General features: G+C 44.5%; 1 pseudogene; it reads right to left on the bottom strand.

Moving 5' to 3' along the window:
• Positions 1–1,640: 1,640 nt before the first annotated feature.
• LOC141569815 (U4 spliceosomal RNA) lies at positions 1,641–1,772 on the bottom strand (annotated as a pseudogene).
• Between the last annotated feature and the right edge of the window lie 14,325 nt (positions 1,773–16,097).

Here is a 16,097-nt window from a genome sequence, read left to right as displayed (position 1 = left end):
TTTCAATCTAGTTGTGGAGGGCGCAGCTCACTGGCCCATGTGGGAATCAAACCGGCGACCTGGATGTTATGAGCACTGCGCTCTAACCAACTGAGCCAACCGGCCGCCCCTAAAAATCACTTTTAAAAAGAAAACAAATGAGCAAAGATATGAACAGACAACTCACGGAAGATAAAATCTGGTCTTTCTTGAAACTCACAAATAATCAGGAAAATTAGAAATTAAAATCTTAATAAGGGATTTCACATTCCACTAATAGCAGACTGTAATTTGGACCAACCCTCATACTTAAGACAACTAAAATAGCTGATTGAAATATTTGAAACTTCTGTTTGGAGATGTTAGCAAACTGACAAGACAGTGAAGAATTATGGGGCCAGGATCTGGAAGAAAACTAACACCCAAGGGAGTAAGTGAGCATTTAGGGCCACTTCTCCTCGGGATAGTTGCCCCCTCCAGAGGAGGCCAAGACGCTGAGCAGCACTTGCTACCGCTTCTCAGGGGTGGGGGAAGGGACTGCAGTCAGAGCATGTCTGGGGGTTGGGGGGAGGTGAAGAGGGGCTAGTGAACGTCCCTCAGTGGGACCCTGAAAGACTGTCTCCTTGGGATAAGTGTGAACCACTGCTCAGCTTCAACCCTTCTCAAGCCCTGACTGATTGCTTGTACCCAGATGCCTGAAGAAGAAAATGTCCTTAATCTCTGGCAGAAGATAACATCAATCCTAGGCTTCAAATATTTTCTACAAGTGATTTAGCAGATACAATGTATGACAAACAACAAAAATAGCTAGGCACATGAGGAGAAAATGGGTAACAATAATATCTTGTGTTTTAAATCTACATAGAATTGAAATACATGTTAACTCTGACATTTAAGTTGAGGAGGAGGTAAATAAAGTTAATATGCCTTAAGGTCTTTACACCATCAAGGAAGGGGCATTGGCATTAATTAATGCTAGACTTAGTCAAGTTTAGAAGCAAGTTTAGAGTAGGCACTAAAAGAAAAATATAAGTATGTGTAACTGCCAAACTAATAGAAGGTGGAATAATAAAAAAAATGCTAAGTCAAGCCAAAAGAAGGCAAGAAAGAAGAGACTAATATAGAACAGGAGGGATAAATTGAAGGCCCTTAGTAAGAAGGTAAATGTAAACCCAAATATATATATATATTTTTTAATTTCATTAAATGCAAATAGACTAAATGTTCCAATTAAAAGAGATAGATGGTCTAGACTTATAAGAGACGCATCTTAAGCATCAGATAGAGAAAGGTTTAAAATAAAAGAGCAAAAAAGATACATTATGAAAACACTAACCAGAGGTGGCCAGTTTGCTCAGTCGGTTAGAGCATGGTGCTGCTAACACCAAGGTTGCCAGTTCGATCCCCGCATGGGCCACTGATCTATAGAGCGTTGAATCTATAAACCCGTTTGGTCCATACATTGACATCTCTACAACTAGATTTTACATTCATGACTATTCTATATTTCTCCCATTATTTAGGTCTTCTTTTGAGTTTTTCAATAATGTTTTTTAAACTATAAACTACATAGACTTTAAGGCAAAACGCATTACTAAAAATCCTAGGTATGGGAGAAATATAGAATAGTCATGAATGAAAGATGCAATATTGTAAAGATGTCTATTGTTAATTGTAGAGATGTCAATCTATGGACCAAACTGGTCTATAGATTCAATGCGATATAATTCAATTAGCAATAATCACGCCTTGGATAAACCTCATTGGCTACGATACTGCCACTGCGCAAAGCTTATGCGATATAATTCAAAATTTCAAGTTTTGCTTGTTTTGTTTTGTCTTGTTTTGTTTTGTTTTGTTTTGTTTGTGGAATTTGACAAACTGATTATAAAATCTACATGGAAATTCTAAGGACAAAATCATCAAGGCAATCTTGAAGAAGAACAAGGTGTGAGAACCTCCTTTAACCACTTTTAAGACTTATTATAAGGCTACAGTATGCAAACTAGTGTGGTATTGGCACGAGGATAGGTATATAGACCAATGGAATAAAACAGAGAGCCCAGAAACAGTCCCAGCATATTTGGACACTAGCAGAGCAGTGGGCAGTGGGGAAAGGATGGTCTTTTCAATAAATAATATGAGGACAATTGGATAACCATGTGGAAAAAAATAAATCTGGATCCCTACTTTACATCATACACACAAATCAACTCTTGGAAGAATATAGGTCTAAATGTGAAAGGCGAAATAGTACAGCTACAAAATAGTATTCTAGAATATCCTCATGACTTAGGATAGGAAAAGATGATTTAAACAAGACACAGAAAGCACAAACAATAAAGAAAGAGATGGATAAATTACACTATTAAATTTAGGATCTTGGGGCCAGCCCGGTGGCTCAGGCAGTTGGAGCTCCATGCTCCTAACGTCGAAAGCTGCCGGTTCGATTCCCACATGGGCCAGTGGGTTCTCAACCACAAGGTTACTGGTTCAACTCCTCTACTCCCGCAAGGGATGGTGGGCCGCGTCCCCTGCAACTAACAACGGCAACTGGACCTGGAGCTGAGCTGTGCCCTCCACAACTAAGATTGAAAGGACAACAACTTGACTTGGGGAAAAAGAAAAAGTCCTGGAAATACCCCCTGTTCCCCAATAAAGTCCTGTTCCCCTTCCCCACTAAAATCTTCAAAAAAAATTTAGGATCTTAAGAATGAATTAAGACTGTCAAAAGACACGATTAAGAAGCTGCAAATGGAAGCAACAGAATGGGAAAAAAATATTGCGAAATATATGTGTCAAAGGACCGGTTTTCTAAAATCAGTAAGATGGACAACCCAGTGGGAAAAAACATGAGACTTGAACAGGCACTTCACAAAAGTGGATATCCAACTGGCCAGTAAACATATGGAAATATTCTCAACCTCATTAGTATCAGGGAAATGTACGTTAAAACTTTCAGATACCACTATGCACTCAACACACTGGTGGTGTCATATAATAGCAAGGGCAGGTAAAGATGTAGAGCAGTGGGGACTTTATACATGGAGGAAGAGAATGTAAACTGGCAAACAGTTCAGCATTATCAACTAAGGTTAAAATACGAACACCACATAACCCAGTTGTTCCACTACGAGATACATATCCGAACAAAATGCACACAGTTGTACACCAAGAGACATGTACAAGAGTATTAATAGCAGCATTATTCCTAAGAACCCCATAGTGGAAATAACCCAAGTGTCATCAGCAGTAGAATGAATAAATTAGTTGTGGTACAGTTTTCCCCCCAATATGCAAAAGTAGAGCATTCCTATGAAACCTTTTGTAAACTGAAATGGTGTAAAGCAGAGAAGCAATTACCTGAGGACACATCTTGCTAATAAACACACAAAATAAAGCAAGGCAAAGCACAGATGCTTGCAGACACAGTTTAAAGCTATAGTGCTTGATGCTAAGATGCTGAGTGTAGTTTCCAGGTGAAGGAGTTTGGCAGGGCCACTTTCGCTATATCTATAATGGCTTCACTGCAAAAAAACGCTGAACACTATTTCACTCTTCGCCTTTTTTTGTAAAAGTGGAAATCCTCTTCAGATTTCTTTCGGTTAACAAAAACGGGTACTAATGTAGGTCTTTCATAAAAGCGAAGAGGTAAAGCAAACTTTCGAAAAGTGGGGGAATACCTGTATATCCATAAAATGGAATACTATATAGCAAGGAAGAAGAGCAAACTAGATAGCCACACAAAACAGCATAGATAAATCTCACAAAAATAATGTTGGATAAAAGAAGCAGACACAAAAGAATACAGTCGGGATGATTCCATTTTTATAAACTCCAAAAACAAGCAAAACTGTAGTGTTCAAAGATGCATGCTATAATGAAAAGCTAGGGAGTAATTACCAAAAAAGCCAGGCTAGTGCTTACCTCTGGAGGGGAGACGAAGGGGGAGAGATTGGGAAGAGCTTTAGGAAGATGCAGGTTTCTAGATCTGGGTGGTGGTTGCCTGAGTATTTATTTGATGATAAATGATTGAACTGTACATGTTTTCTGTGTGTTTCTCCATAGGAAGAGACCTATTAACTTTGAGTACTATGCCTGTTAGTAAGTTACATCCCGGCTCCAAACCCACCCTTCTATACTCGCTTTGTGATCTAGACCCTGGGGCTGTGCCAACCATATTTGTTTTGCCAGCTGCTCCCTGTTAGGCTCAGCCAATAGGGGTTACTAGAGGGAGACAGGCAGGCTGGAGGAGGAAAGGGACGTGCTTAGGCCTGCTTGCTTCCCGCTCCCATGAGCAGAACCCCACAATGCCTCTTCACCAGGGAAGCAGCACTGCTTTCTTGTAGCAGCAGCTAAGTCTAGTTTGCAGTTTCTCCAACTTGCAGAACCAGTTCCATTGTGCCGCCTTCCTCCAGCAGTCCAGTGGCCCCTCCTTAGAGATCTGCGTTTTACCCCCATGGGGCCTGAGGGGGCCCAAAAGTTTTGCCTTTTGGGATATTGATTTTAATCTGGTAATAGAGGAACAGAAGACTCTGAAAGAAACTTTGCCCCTCCCCTCTTTCCTGCCTAAGAGATTTCAGAGAGAGAAAAAACCTGCTTCAGGAAGATCTTAGGATACTTACCTTAGCCTGACTAGACTAATATGAATTAAGTATGGTAAATACAAAGGCTTCAGGCTGGGGCCTGTTAGCCAGATACCCTCTGTGTCCCATTGTTTGAGTTGCCTAGCAAGAATTTGCCTGCCTTGACTGGTGCAGCCGTTATGGAAAGCAGTGTGGAGGTTCCTCAAAAAATTACGAATAGAATTGCCATATGACCCAGCAATCCCTCTCCTGGGTATCTATCCAAAAAATCTGAAAACATTTAGAGATAAAGACACGTGTGCTCCAATGTTCATTGCAGCTTTGTTTACGGTGGCCAAGACATGGAAACAACCAAAATGTCCTTCAATAGATGAATGGATAAAGAAGTTGTGGTATATATACAATGGAATACTATTTGGCGGTAAGAAAAGATGATATAGAAACATTTGTGACAACATGGATGGATCTTGAGAGTATAATGCTAAGCGAAATAAGTCAGACAGAAAAAGCAGAGAACCATATGATTTCACTGATATGTGGTATATAAACCAAAAACAACAAAAGAACAAGACAAACAAATGAGAAACAGAAACTCATAGACACAGACAATAGTTTAGTGGTTACCAGAGGGTAAGGGGGGTGGGGGGTGGCAGATGAGGGTAAGGGGGATCAAATATATGGTGATGGAAGGAGAACTGACTCTGGGTGGTGAACACACAATGGGATTTATAGATGATGTAATACAGAATTGTACACCTGAAATCTATGTAATTTTACTAACAATTGTTGCCCCAATAAATTTAAAAAGAAAAAAAGAATTTGCCTGCCTTGTATGTTCCAATCTTCCTCAACTACCTGTAAATTGCCCATTCTCACTTTTGAAATCTAAGACCCCGTTCTCCCCACCCCCTTTTCTCCTTTGTCTAAATTGTCAGATATATTCATTGCTACCTCACTGTCTTTGGAATTTTCATGTATATGTGAATTTCCCATGCACATGTATTAAAATTTTGATTTTCTCCTGTTAATTTGTCTCTGCTAATTTGATTATTAGCCCAGTTAGAACTTCAAAGGTGGGAGGGAAAGTATTGTTTTCTTTTAGCCCCCACAATTCTTAACTGGGCAGGTCATGGTGGGTAGCCACACCCCAGGCATATAACTTCTTTAGTAAAAGGCTTATCTTTGCCCTAAGCAAGCCCTGTCCATTGTTTCTGTGCATGTACTAGGTTAACACACCTTTGAAATGCCTCTTCAGATCCCTCCTTCTAAAGAGTGATCACCCTCAAGAAAACACATAATCTTGCTAACAATACTGTAATCCGTTCCCCCACCTTGCTTTCTCCCACTTTCAAGTAATCTTCCTTACATTCCCTCCTTAATTCCAAATGGGTAAAAGAAGCTGCAAACTGTCCTTTGTTGGAAGCATTTTTCTCAATCTATTGAGATCTTCTTCCATATCTTCCAGATGTATCCTCTGTTTGTTTCAAATAAATTATAAAAATTCTCTATAATAGATTTAGACGTTCTTATGTCAACATTGGTGCTCTGGCAGCCCTCTTGGATGAAGAGCTAACGAGGAGAATAGAAACACACACAGTGGAGAAATAATGCAGGAGGAAGCTGAGTCCTTACGAGCTTTGTGGAGCATAGCTGCCGCACATGCTCCAGCTTTTGAAGGGTAGCAGAATAGACCACCCCAAAATACGCCCTTTGCTGTAAGGATTATTTTGAGCTGATTATTTTGAGAAACAGCAGATGAGGGAGGAGCTATTACCCTTTTGTGAGGGACATTTACATTTGTAAAGAAAATTTCCATTTGTAAGGTTGTCTCCCTCTCTGTACCTAGAAGAGAAGAATAGCTCTAAATCACAAGAAAATCTTATCAATGGAGAAGGCAGGGATTTAAATCTGCATAGCAACCTTACCCTTCTTTACTGTGCTTTTCCTGGTCACCTCCCACAACTGACCTTCCTTCCCTCCACCCTGCTCCGCTTTATTTCCTTTGTCTTTAGCTGAAGATGCTATTTAAACTGGTTGGGCCACCTCAAGGAGTTAGTTTCCCTGCTTCTCTCCTATTTATACATATTATTAAACTTCTGGAGTTTTTTTTCTTCCCCTGCTAACCTGTCTTTTATCACAAGGGTCTCAGCTAAGAACTCAGAAGGGTAAAGGGAACACGATTTTTTTACTTCCCTGTAACTTTTCCCCCTGAGACTTTATCATAAATGAAAAATAAACTGCTTTGTTTAAGCCACTGATATTTGGGGGTTTATGTTACAGCTGAGCCCAATCCTACTTGAGACTCAACTGGTGACTCACATTTCCTTGACTGGCGCCAAGTGCTTCACAGCTATTTCTACTCTTCATTCCTCACAATAGCTCTTGGAGGTAAAAAGCATTTTCCCAATGAAAAAATGGAAGCTTCGGCACTCAGTGGTGAGGTGAAACAAGTGATGCTGGTTTTGTCTTTACAGAACGCTGTTCCTGCAGTTGCTGTATTAATCACAATGAGTAAGCCCTGTGATGTTGATGGGGAAACTAACCTTAAAATGGTTCCCTGCCACGTGGAACTGACCTAAAATGGTGGCCCGAGTGGAGATGATGGGTAATCTGACCTTAAAATGGTTCCCTGCCACGTGGAACTGAGCTAAAATGGTGGCCCCAGCGGAGAGAGAGGTCACCAGCCTAAGCCCCAGCCCACTTCCATATAACCCCCTCCAAGCCACACCTTGAGCCAATCAGCAGATGACACCTACCCCTTCCCCTACTCAAGGAAGTCCCCAACCCATAAAAACCTGCTCAAAACCTTGCTAGGGGCTCAGTCTTTTGGGAAGGATCCCGCTGAGCCCACCAGCATAATAAAGCTGTGTTCTCCTGATCTCTGAGTGCCGCTTGAGTTTCTCGGTCCTTGCCATTTTTCTGCAACATTTGGTTCCCTGACCAGGAAACTCAACCGCGCTGGCCCCTTGAGCCACCGGTTTGGGCAGAGGAGGCCGTGGGTGACAGGGAACCCTAGAAGGGGCTAGGCGCCCTGCTGATTTCGGCAGGCCCGGACGGACCTTCCCGGGTCTGGCCCATGACTCCCTGCTGGACCCCCAGTAGAGAGAAAGGATAGACAGTCAACCAGGACATCAGACATGGTAAGACCCTGGGGCCCGGACCCAGTTCAGCCTGCCTAAGGGCAGAAGGGGAGCCTGATCACCTCCCACTGCATCCCACTTTGGACTCCAGTTAGGGCCATTCCGGGGGAGGACGTCTTTCCTCCCTGAATGAGTGTGTGTGTGCTTGGTCCCAAATGGGATTCTGTGTAGATCTACGGCCTGTCGGCTACGGAACCTGAATGAGCCCAAAGCTACATTTCCGTGGGAGCGTCGTAAGGCATAATGGTGATTCGCACTCTCCGGGTGCGACCTGGCCTGGGGTTTATACGGGCACACCTTTGCCAAGACATACCCTAAGTTCCCATGATGGAAATGGCCAGGCGGGCGCCTGATTGAAACCCTTCCCTTGTCCGCGTGGCACTGAACATCATGGGAGGGAAACACAGAAAGCCCACGGTTCTAGATTGCATGTTAAAGAATTTCAGGAAAGGTTTCGGGGGCGACTACAGGGTCAAAATGACTCCTGGATGTCTCCACACTTTATGTGAGCTGGAGCAGCCAGGTTTTGATGTGGGATGGCCCCCAAAAGGCACTCTTGACCTCCCCACGATTCGCCGAGTCTACGTCGCTGTCACCGGGACCCCAGGACATCCCGACCAGTTCCCTTATGTTGACTCGTGGTTAGAAATAGCTCGAACCCTTCCTCCTTGGGTATGGTTTTGCTCCAATAGTAAGGGATAGTCCAGGATCTACGTTGCACGGAACCCACGGGGCCGCACCCAGAAGTACATGGCTAAGGCCATTTACCAGGGGGACCCCAGTGAAGAGCCGCCACCACCTCCCTACGCAACACGGCCAATGGCTGGTGCTGCCCCGCCACTTCCAGACATTCTGCTTCCAGCCTCGGCCTCCCCGTGGTCCCAACCCAATCAGCCCGGAGCCGGACTTCATAGGATTAGCGGGAATTGAGTCGGACTAAAGAGGACCAGGCTCATTCAAACTCAGCCCCCACAAGCCCACGGTTGACTTAGATGTAGGGGGCCAAACAGTAACTTTTATGGTAAATACTGAAGCAGAACACTCAGTAGTAACCACGCTGGTGGCACCACTCGGGGACCGCAGAGTCACCATAATGGGAGCCACCAGGGATCAAGCTAAGAGCCAACCGTTCTGCCAGCCTCGGACTTGTAAATTGGGAGGACACACTGTGTCGCATGAGTTCTTCTACTTACCAGACTGCCCAATCCCGCTCCTGGGATGCAACCTCCTTACCAAGTTAGGGAGGCAGATCTCCTTCGAACCATCAGTTCAGGCCACCATGTCACTGCAGCCCCCGTCAGAGGGACTTATTCTGTCTATCACACCACCCCGAAGGAAAAAGAATGGAGGCTTTACAGACCAGCAGTGTAGAACAGAACCCGGAAGCATACAGGGCCGATTTCCCAGAGGTTTGGGCTGAAGATAACCCACCTGGGCTAGCAAAACATAAGGCCCCAGTTTTGGTGGAACTGAGACCTGGAGCTCAACCCCAATGGCTACGCCAATACCCCATCTCCAGGGAAGCTCGGGCAGGGATTCAAAAACACCTCGCCCATCTCAGAGCAGCAGGGATACTCGTGGAGTGCCAGTCGCCATGGAATATGCCCCTCCTGCTGGTAAGGAAGCCTAATGGAGAATACCAGTCAGCACAAGATTTGAGAGCGGTAAACCAAGCCACAGTCTCCCTACACCTGTAGTCCCAAATCCGTATACTCTCCTCAGTCAGCTGCCCCCAGAGACCGGATGGTTCACCTGCCTGGACCAGAAAGATGCATTTTTCTGCATTCGGTTGGCACCCCAGAGCCAATCACTGTTCGTCTTTGAATGGACTGAACCTGATACCGGCCGATAGCTCTAGCTGACATAGACTTGGCTCCCACAGGGCTTCAAGAACTCCCCAATCCTCTTTGGGGAAGCCCTAGCCTCAGATTTAGCCACCTTCCCTCAAGAAGAATACCGCTGCACTCTATTACAATATGTGGATGATCTGCTCTTAGCCTGTGCCACTGAAACCGAGTGCCAAACCACGATGCAGGCACTCCTGTCCCACTTAGCCAAGACGGGGTATAGTCTCCTGGAAGAAAGCCCAGCTCTGCAGAGAACAAGTACAATACTTGGGCTTTATCATCTCCAAAGGACAGCAGGCCCTCAGCACCGAGCAGAAGAAAGTCATCACTCCCTCCCTCGGCCCACCAACCGGAGAGCGCTCTGTGAGTTCCTCGGAGCCGCCGGCTTCTGCTGGATCTGGATCCCTGGCTTTTCGGCAATAGCCCAGCCCTTATATGAGGCTCTAACTGGTGAAGAAAAGGCCCCCGTTATATGGACAGAAGATCAAGATAACGCCTTCCAGCAGCTAAAGAGCTCACTTGGACAGGCCTCAGCCCTCGGGTTACCTGATGCTGAGAGGCCATTCCACTTATTCGTCCATGAGAGAGACAAAGTAGCCTTAGGACTGCTGGCCCAAACAGTTGGACCGTGGCTCCGTCCCTTCGCCTACCTCTCAAAGAAACCAGACCCGGTAGCAGCGGGTTGGCCACCATGCCTGCAGGCCCTGTGATTCTCATCAGACAGGCAGATAAGCTCACCTTAGGCCAGAGAATCATAGTTAAAGTACCCCACTCAGTCACCACCTTAATGAACAGTCAAGGACCCTGATGCCTGTCAAATGCACGGCTGACTCAGTATCAGGGGCTACTCCTGGAAAACCCTCAGATCTCGGTAGAAACTGTGCGTGCCCTGAACCCCCAGCCAGTTTCCTGCCAACCGAGGAAGGGGATCCAGAACATGACTGTATAGAAGTTATCAATGAGGTCTACGCCACCAGACCTGACCTCCGGGACAGCCCACACCCTAACCCAGACCTTACTCTGTATACTGACGGCAGCAGCTTCCTGAAGGATGGAAAACGTGATGAGGGGTATGCGGTAACTACCACGGATGAGGTACTCGAGGCAGGGGCACTTCCATCCAGATGGTCGGCCCAACGGGCAGAACTATGGGCACTAATAAGAGCCCTCACTCTATCCGAGAGCCGAAAAGTCAACATCTACACCGACTCTCAGTATGCCTTTGCTACCGTCCATATCCATGGGGCTATATACAAAGAAAGAGGCCTTCTGACCGCGGAGGGAAAAACTATTAAAAATAAACAAGAAATCCTTAAGCTCCTTCAAGCTATTTGGCTTCCCCAGCAGGTTGTGGTTATCCATTGTCGGGGCCACCAGAGGGTCAACGAGCCCTCTGCAGTCGGGAACAGGCTCACCGACACCACAGCCAAATCAGCGGTGATGGGAAGCCCTAATAAACTACTCTTGGTCACTGACACTACCACCATATCCCTCCTGCGGTACACAGAAGAAGAACTCAGATGGGCAAGATCAGAAGGGGCCACCAGGTTGCCACAAGGGTGGTGGCAACTACCCGACGGAAGACTCTTCATCCTGGCCCTGCTGGGTCCTCAAGTAACCGCTGAATACCACAAGTTAACCCACTTAGGAAAAACTGTTCTCGAAGGCCTCCTAGCCAAAAACTTCTACATTAGCTGGCTGTCAGTTCTTTGCAAGTCCATCAGAGAATGCTGCCTCACTTGTGCAAAGAACAATCCAAAGTCCGGCCCCAGCCCCATTCCCAGGATCCAAAGGAGCGGAGCTGCACCTTTTGAAGACCTCGAAGTCGACTTCACCAACATGACAAGATGCCGTGGTATTAAGTATTTACTGGTCTTGGTCTGTACCTACTCCGGGTGGGTCAAAGCTTTCCCCACTCAGACTGAAAAAAGCCGCGAAGTAGCTAAGGTCTTCCTCAGGGAAATTATCCCCCGTTATAGGATTCCACTTTCTATACATAGTGACAATTGGCCAGCCTTCATAGCAGAGCTTCTCCAGACGGTAGCCAGAGCTATGGGCATCAACTGGAGGCTCCATACAGCATACCGACCACAAAGCTCAGGGAAAGTTGAACGCATGAACCGTACCCTCAAGGAGACATTGGCTAAACTCCACCAGGAGACCTCCCTAGGGTGGGTGGACCTCCTACCGCTAGCAGTCCTTCGGGCGCGCTGCACCCCTGGCAAATCTGGATTCTCTCCCTTCAAAATTATGTTCGGGAGGCCCCCTCCCCTGCTAATCAGTCTCCCTGGCGACATTTGCCAGCTGAGGTTCTCCAGCCTCCAAAACCAGATGGCCGCGCTAGGCAAGGTCCTCACAGATGTACGTGCTTACATTCTGGAAAGGGCCCCCATTTCCCTCGGTACCCCAGTATATCCCTTTACCCCAAGAGATCAGGTCTGGGTCAAAGATTGGAAACACGAACCCCTCTGGCCCAAGTGGACAGGCCCTCATACTGTAATACTCGTTACTCCCACCGCTCTTAAAGTTTCAGGCATTGTCCCGTGGATCCATCACACCCGGGTTAAAGGAGCCCAGCCAGAGACCGACGCCTGGACCGCCCAGCCTGACCCGGCCTGTCCACTCCGTCTGACCCTCAAGAAACAGCCCGGATGAGCCTCGCCATCGTCTGCCCGACCTCAGTCTTCGCTGTTATTGAACTCCTATTGTTTCTAGCCTTTGCTGGTTTCATTGCATCCTCCCCACCGAGCCAGTCACCACTGGAAAAGGGATTGTTAGGGTTCTACTTCCTGTTCTGGGCTGCTTGCCTCCTCATCCTAACCTGTCTTAGGCAGCAACCATGATTTGGCTTTTCTCATACTATCTCTTCCCCAGGAAGGAGTCCTGACCTCCCCTTCCTGTCCCTCAGGCTGCTGGGGAAAATTCGCTGGCCACCCAACCTTCTCGTACTTACGTTTCATAGACACCTCTGTCACCCTTCAGGCTACAGCCCGGATCCTTGCCCTACGGGGTTATCGTGCTCTTAGCTAATATGATGATCTCTAAGTTGTTACCACTTACGATCATCAACAGGGGGACATGATGGGGAAACTGACCTTAAAATGGTTCCCTGCCATGTGGAACCGACCGAAAATGGTGGCCCGAGTGGAGAGAGAGGTCACCAGCCTAAGCCCCAGCCCACTTCCACATAACCCCCTCCAAGCCACACCCCGAGCCAATCACCAGAAAACACCTACCCCTTCCCCGACTCGAGGAAGTCCCCAACCCATAAAAACCTGCTCAAAACCTTGCTAGGGCTCTCAGTCTTTGGGAAGGATGCCACTGAGCCTGCCGGCGTAATACAGCTGACTCTCCTAACTCTCTGAGTGCCACTTGGGTTCTTTCCGGTCTTGGATTCTGCAACAATGTCAGCCATGTGCCAGGGAAACCAGAAAGCATAAGTCCTTCTTCGTCGGCCATAACCTGAAATTAGTGAAGTGCTGTGGTGGGTTCATCCATCTGGAGACCAGAGGATACTACTTACAAGGGCCAAGGAACATGCCAGGGAAACACGCAATGCCACTTCTCAGCTTGAGATAGAAACATTTCAAACCCCTAGGGGAGCTTTGATATACTCTGTATAATAGGCAGTGTTCTGTTTTGCTGATGCATGTATTTTAAAACTACCATGTTTCCCCGAAAATAAGACCTAACTGGAAAATAAGCCTTACCATTATTTTTCAGGCGGACATCCCCTGAACATAAGCCCTAATGTGTCTTTTGGAGCACATCTTAATATAAAACCCGGTCTTATTTTCGGGGAAACACGGTAGAGAAAGCAAAAAATGTCAGCAAAGAAAATTACTAGTGGAGAGCAGGGAAAAGCCCAAAAAAATGTGACCATGTTTAATAGTGAAGATTGTTTTCCTTATTAGTAAAATTTTTTTGGAGAATGAGGGGGATGGAGACCAATACCATGCCAGGAATACAAAAGATCTTGAAAACACCCTTCACCTTGAAAATCAAGGATCAACATGTTGGAATCTTTTTTTTTTTTTTCAAGATAATATTTTTATTTATTTATTTGTTTTTTATTTGAGAAAGTGTGTTTCTCCAGGGCCCATCAGCTCCTCGTTGTCCTTCAATCTAGTTGTGGAGGGCGCAGCTCAGCTCCAACTCCAGCCACCGTTTTCAATCTTCAGTTGCAGGGAGCGCGGCCCACCATCCCATATGGGAATTGAACCTGAAACCTTGTTGAGAGCTCGTGCTCTAACCAACTGAGCCATCTGCCACTCCTGGAATCTTTTTTTAATTGAAGTATTTATTGAGATAATTGCAGATTCACACGCAGTTGTAAGAAATAATAGAAATCCCATATAGGCTTTTCCTAGATTCCCCCAAAGTTAACATTTTTGCAAAACTAGAATACGGGGGGGGGGGGGGGGATTATCACTGTGTGAGGGATATAAATGATAAGTGTTTAACTATTACATTGTTTTGTACACCTGAAACTAATAAACTGTTTTAAAAAATGAAAGCAATTACACAGTTGAGAAAAAAAAAACTAGAGTACAATATCACAACTAGGTTACTGACATTTAATCAATCCATCCTACTGATCTTACTCAGATTTCTTGTTTCCTTGTGTGTGTGTGTGTGTGTGTGTGTGTGTGTGTATCTAGTTCTGTACAATTTTGTCACCTGTGTAGGCACATGTATCCATCACCACAGTCAAGATATTGAATGATTCCATTACAAGGATCCCTCCTGTTACCCTTTATAACCACACTCACCTCCCTCCTGCCCCAGTCCCTATCCCCTGGCCACCACTAATGTGTTCTCCATTTCTAAAATGTTGTCATTTCAAAAATCTTATGTAAATGGAATCATATAGTATGTAACTTTTGGGATTGGCTTTTTTTCATTTGACATAATTCCCCAGAGATTCATCCAAGTTGTGTGTATCAATAGCTTATTCCTTTTTATTGCTCAGTAGTATCCCATGGTATGGATCTACCATATTTTTTTTAATCTAGTCAACCACTGAAAGACATAAAGCTGCTATAAACACTCATGTACAAGATTTTGTGTGAACGTAAGTTTTCGTTTACTGGGATAAAGACCATTTAATGACCAGGTGTACAAATGCTGAGTCATATGATAGTTGCACGTTTAATTTTGGAAGAAATTGCCAAACTTCTTCTAGAGTGTCTATGTCCTTTTACAGTCCCATCAGCAATGTATGAGTAATCCAGTTTCTCCTCATCCTTGTCAGCATTTGGTGTTGTCACTGTATTTTAGCCATTCTCATAGGTGTGTGTTGTTATTATGGTTTTAATTTGCATTTGTCTGATGGCTAATGAGTTGAACATCCTTCCATGTGCTTATTTGCCATCTATATGTCCTTTTCAGTAAAATATCTGTTCATGCTTTTGGCCCATTTTCTAATTACATTGTTTGTGTTTTCACTGTTGAGATTTGAGATTTCTTTGTGGAATAAAATATTTACAAATTTTTCTTTGCAAATATTTTCTCCCAGGCTGTAGCTTGTCCTTTCATTGTCTTCACATGGGCTTTTACAAAAAACGAAAAAATCTTTTACTTTTAATGAGATCGAATTTATCCATTTTTCCTTTTATGGATTGTCCTAACGGTGTCAAGTCTAAGAACTCTTTGCCGAGTCCTAGGTCCCAAAGATTTTTTACTTTTGTTCTAAAAGTTTTATAATTTTATATTTTACATTTAATTCCAAGATTCATTTTGAGTTAATTATTATATAAGGTATGAAGTTTAGGCCGAGGTTCATTTTTTTGCCTATGGATGTCCAATTGTTCCAGCAACATTTGTTGAAGAGTGTATCCTTCCTCCAGTAAAATGCTTGTGCCCTTTTGTCAAAAATTGGCTGAGTCTATTCGTGTGGGTCTATTTCTGTGTCCTCTACTCTGTTCATTGAGCTCTTTCTATGTTCCTCTCTCTTTTACAATACCATACTGTCTTGATTACTGTAGCTATGTAGTAAAACTTAAATATCACATAGAATGATTCCTCCCACTTTATTCTTCTTTGTCAAGATTGGTTTAGCTATTTATTCTAGGGCCTGTGCCTTTCTGTATAAATTTTAAAATAAGCTTGTCTGTGTTTACAAATAATCTTGCTGAGATTGTGATAGAAATTTTCAGTCCTTTCCTCTGAACTTCAACTCTTAGCTCCAGAAGAGATAAGTTCCCAGAGGTGAAAAGCATGGCATCACCATCTAGAGAGGAAAGTTTACTCTGGGTCTGGAGCTTACAGACCTGTATTCAAATCCTAATTTTGCCACTTACTAGCTGTGGACCTTTGGCAAATCACTTAATTTTCTAAGCCCTAGTTTCTACATCTGTAAAATAGGATAACAATACCTAAATGAAATAATTAGATGGTTAGGCACTGAGTATCTGAAACATAATAGGTAGTCAATAATGGTAACCATTTGAATTTCCAGAGCAACAGGTATTTTGGAATAGAATTAGGAACATTTTATAAAGGCAGTTATATATAACATTAGGAACAGGGAACAGAGGTGATAT

The sequence above is a fragment of the Rhinolophus sinicus genome, chromosome X, assembly GCF_036562045.2.
Source record: "Rhinolophus sinicus isolate RSC01 chromosome X, ASM3656204v1, whole genome shotgun sequence".
Taxonomy (NCBI): Eukaryota; Metazoa; Chordata; class Mammalia; order Chiroptera; family Rhinolophidae; genus Rhinolophus; species Rhinolophus sinicus.
The sequence above is the reverse complement of the archived record's forward strand: the minus strand, read 5'-3'. Positions and strand labels throughout refer to the sequence as shown.